The sequence below is a fragment of the Cynara cardunculus genome (genome assembly GCF_001531365.2).
Source record: "Cynara cardunculus var. scolymus isolate 2C chromosome LG 5, CcrdV1, whole genome shotgun sequence".
Taxonomy (NCBI): Eukaryota; Viridiplantae; Streptophyta; class Magnoliopsida; order Asterales; family Asteraceae; genus Cynara; species Cynara cardunculus.
In genome coordinates this window covers 29,445,682-29,450,858 of record NC_037532.1, presented here as the reverse complement: position 1 = coordinate 29,450,858, position 5,177 = coordinate 29,445,682, and positions in this window count along the sequence as shown.

Here is a 5,177-nt window from a genome sequence, read left to right as displayed (position 1 = left end):
TGGGGTGGGGTAGGGTGGGGGTAAGATTTGATAGAGCGGTTGGTATGATAACTAACTGATGGTGAATTGCGGATAGTGGAGTATGTTTGAAGCATTAGTTAAAACACAACCTTGTGAAGGCATAGTTTTCATCTTTAGCCTTTTCAATCATTTTTGGTGGATTATTTCCCTGGACTAACTTTTATGACAATGGATTCATTGTACTTTATAATAATAAATACAAACCGAATAACTTTAACGGGTTAAAGATCATATACTAGAGGTGTTAACGAGTTAAGTCAAGTAACCGGTTGTTTGGGTTCGCCTCGAGAAAATAATATCAAGCTCGGGCTCAGAGCAAATTTATCAAACTAGTGCTTGATCTCGAGCTCATATATTATTTAATGTTCGAGCTCGAGCTCGATGTTTGTTTAACAATTTTGAGCTCCATTAACTCATTTTTTTTGGCTCGATCTTAATAGCTTTTACATTTTGATTGTATCATTTATGAGTATATGGATATGTTTGGTTCGAAAAGTTTTAAGCTGAAATGGTTCAAATCGACTCAAATTTTAATCCAACTTTTGAACGAGCTGATTGGAGTTATGAAGTTCGACTTGTTAAGATAAACACAATGTATTTGTGTTGGAGATCGACTCGAACTCGAAAATTACCTAACTCGAACTGTAGTAACTAGTTAAATGTTTTGAGCTGTTAACACACCTTTTGTCATATATATATATAGTTAATGAAAAAAGTAAGTCCAAAAACAGCCCATGTTCTCAACATATGATTACATTTTTTGAAATGTGGTGTTGATTTAATGTTTGATCAAACACCATCCTTGCATATAATTCCTTCTCAATTATTTTCTTAAGCCTACATTACATTTATAATCATCCAAGATTAATTTTTTACTTGGGGGTTTACCAAACTCTTAATGTGTAAGCACATATCAAGTGCCATTTATCTTTCCAGATGAGCATGACAATGATTCGGGATCTTACTCGATAAGAGGTATAACAATGACCAAGAAACTTAGGGGTCGATTATCCAACACTTACCCAATAAATAATTACCGGTAATAGTCAACAATTTCACTTAACTTACCAGGTACGATTTTAGTCTATTAAAACATCTTGTGCAACATTTTTATCTGGTAAGCACTTATCGTATAAGAATTGTCACCCTCACTTACCTGGTAAGACTCTCTGGTCCTTGTTATTGCTCTTACAGGTAAGATTCTCAATATTTGTCATGTTTATCTGATACAGAAGAAGATAAGTGGGACCTGATACGGTAAAGTGATCCGGGTAAGCACTTACCTACTAATCATTTTGCTGATTGCTCCTTATTCGGTAAGTGAATGAGAAGACTCTTACCCGGTTAGTGCTTACTAGGTCTAGTTTAATGGCCAAAGTTTTACCGAATAAGATAAGTGAGAGTTGCAACTCTTGTCGATAAGCGTTTGATTAAACAACTTTCTAATGTTGATTTTTCAAGTGACGGACCTTAGGGTCTGTTTACTAAGCGTTTATCTGGTGTGACTCTGATAAGATAAGCAGGTGTTAACATACCTGGTAAACGTTTGGTAAATGACCCCTTAATATACAATCATTACCATCTAATTACAATTAAATTAAGTAATAAACTTGAACATATTCTCTTTTTTTGGTTGAAGTTGTATTGGAATATTAATCTACTGTTTATTTTTATTTATCTTAAATATTAATTAGTTTTGTGTACAAATAACTGTAAGTAATTAAAACCAGTAAAAAACAACATAACTCAAAATACGACATAAAGATTATTTTTGGTTTATTAATGAACATAAGACTGAAAGCAACAAATGTAACGTAAAACATAAAAAAAGAATTGTGAAGGCGAGAGAAAAGGATGTGGGTAAGTCGTTGTCGTTATATATGTCTTAAGTTGTTTCAATCGTGTCTTAATCCAATTATCAAAAACGAACATGATAAAATGATCACCGAGTTTTCTTTGACCGTTTTGAAGTATTTCTTGACCATTATTTATCTTGTCAAATATGTTAAACATAAGCCAAAATATGACGTTTATCGGTAAATGCTTATCATAAGAGTCACCACTTTTATAACATGAGAAGTGATTATTGGTTCATAGTCATGACTCTAATTTACTGTATAAGGCTCTCGATCATTGTCTTCCCTCTTACCGCATAAGATTCTCAGTCCTTGTTATGTTTATCCAGTAAAGTAATTGAATCGGTAAGTGTTTTGTAAATGACCTCTAAGTTTGTTTAGAACTTAAGATGATTTTTTTCAATTAATATAACAAATGTTCAATTTTTTCTTTATATTTCGTACCCATTTTGAAAGGTAATTGAAAGATCTTGTTTCTTTTTTCCAAAAAAAACAATATCGATATGTAATAGAACTATTACTGTCATGGATGTCAAGTTATTTTGTGATTTTTGGTTATGTAATAGAATACCAAATCAAAATCAAAACCAAATGTTGTGAAAAACCGATTTTTCGTGTGAAATTAGGGGTCGTTTACTAAGGGGCTGTTTGGAAATTGCTGAATGGTTTGATGCAAAATGATTAAGTGATCAGAATAATTAAAAGGCTCTCATGATATAGTGTAAAATAAAATATAATTGTTTGATAATTGTGTACAATGAAATTATGGCTCTTAATAGTTAAGGGGGATCCATGTTACAAAATCATTTAGAGGATTTTAAAACCATTAAGAGACATTTTTTTTTTTTTTGCCAAACAAGATTCATCTCTTAACGATTCAGAGGTTGCCTCTTAATGTAATTATTAAGAGATAAACAAACAACCCCTTAACACTTACGTTTCGGATGAAGTAAGGAAAAAGACTTTTACCCGGTAAGCACTTACCAGATAAAAGATGCTTACCGAATAAGGTAATGGCCGGGAATGTCATGAATAAGGTAAATAAGAGTGGTGACTCTTGTTCGTCAACGCTTGTCCAATAAGTGTTTGGTAAACGGGTTCTTAGTTTAAAATAAGAAAAAATAAATGTTTGTTACATTAATTGAGATCTTATTTAATTATAAAGCTAAATAAGAATTAAAGTAATCTTCATTATTCTCTTTACCCCTGAAAATAATTCTATCACAATGAAAAAGATGTAATTATTACACTTTTTAATTAACTAAATAATGATTTTACTTTTTAATAATAGCAAAAGTAATGGATTCCTATATTTATCTATTTTTAAAAACGAGAATTTATTTTAGAACACAAAAATTAATCTTTGATGAGACGACTATAATGGTGTACTCGTATATAAACTAAAATACATTAAAAAAATACATTTTTTTACAAATTATACCATCGGGTACCCATGCAATGCGCTGGGCGATGTCAAACTTTTTTGTAAATCAACAGTATGAAGTTTATGTTCATTATAAATTCCAAAATTTATAATTAAAATACAATTACATTTACAAAGCAATGAAAGCTAAAGTTACATATTATTTCAAATTTAAAGAAAGAACCACAATTATGATATTTTATAGTATCATTAAATAAAAAAATATTCAATATTGAGTTTATTTTGAAGGTATTGACAAGACAATCATAATAATATAATTTGTAAAAAAAATATTTTTAACGTATTTTGGGGGAAGTTAGAGACTTTTCTATACTTTGTATCCGGAGTACTTCATTTATGCTATTTAATAATATGATTAAATAAAAAAATATTCAATATTTAGCTCATTTCAAAGGTATCGATGAGACGATTACAATGATATAATTTGTAAAAAATGTATTTTTTTAATGTACTTTAGTTCATACGATTATTTATGTTCATATGATAAATGTGTTAAATGAAAAATAAAAAAATAAGTGACAAAAATAAATTAAATAACTAATTATAATGATACAAAATATAATTTAAAAATTAAAAATAATTCGATTTTTAATATTTTCTTGGCTTGTAAGGTTTGATGGAGGTTGTACAGCATTAAATTGTTACACCAACTCATCAAACATCAAAACTAGTAACCAAAGGGCCTTCGGCCTAGCGGTATCGTAGCCCTTGGCTTCTTAGGAGGTCAAGGGTTCAAACCTCACCATAGGTGAGGAGGGTGTGTGAGTTTATTTGTTGCATTTGCCGTTTATAAATATTATATACTTAAAAAAAACATCAAAACTAGTATAGATATATGTGTGCATTAATATTATATATTTTTTAATAAAAAATAAAAGGAAAATAAAAAAACTAAAAAACTCTTTAACTTAACAGAGTTCAAATAAACAACAACAAAAGGAGGCATGAGAATGTGGCAGAGATGAGGCAAGGACATCAATTTCCGTCTCCATCTTCGATTACTTATTTTTATCCCCATCTTTATCTTCATCCCCGTCGGGGAATATAATCACATTCCCATCCTCAACGAGAAAACAAGGATTTTTTCGCCCGTTTATATAAGTTATTTTAAATTAAATATGTGATAGATCATACATCTTTAAATCTCAAATATTTTCAATAAACCTAAAACCAAAATGAATTTAATTTAATACAAAAAAACCGCATCATATAAGATCTAATAACCTAAAACCAAAAAAAAAAAATTCAATTAAATCCAAAAAAATTGAAATTCACATGTACCAAAAGATATTGGGTAATATACAAAACTTATCGAGTAATTGCATTTAGACTTGACATCCAAAATATTACATATTAACATCCAAAAAATAACAATTTTAGATTATAAACCTACTAAGGAAATAGAAAATTATGAACTACCGCTTTAGTTGAAGTAAATAAAATACATACATATACATATAATTTATTAATATATATATATATATATATATATATATAACAGTACGGGGCGGGGTGAGGAGTACTATATCCGTCCCCGTCCCCGTCCCCGATTTAGCGGAGAATCCCTGCCCCTGACTGAGGCGGATGGACCGGGTTCCCGGACGGGTCGGGGGCCATTCCCATGCCTAAGCAAAAGTGAAACCCTAAAGACACTAAGAGACCGTTTACTAAACACTTACTTGGTAAGTGTTTACCGGATAAATTTTCTTATCGGATGAACATGAGAAGGGCCAAAAATCTTACTGGGTAAGAGCAATGAAAATGATAGAGAGTCTTACCCGGTAAGTAAGGATGGCGACTCTTACCCATGTAAGCACTTACCCAGTAACTTGTTGCATTTTATATGTTTTGATGTA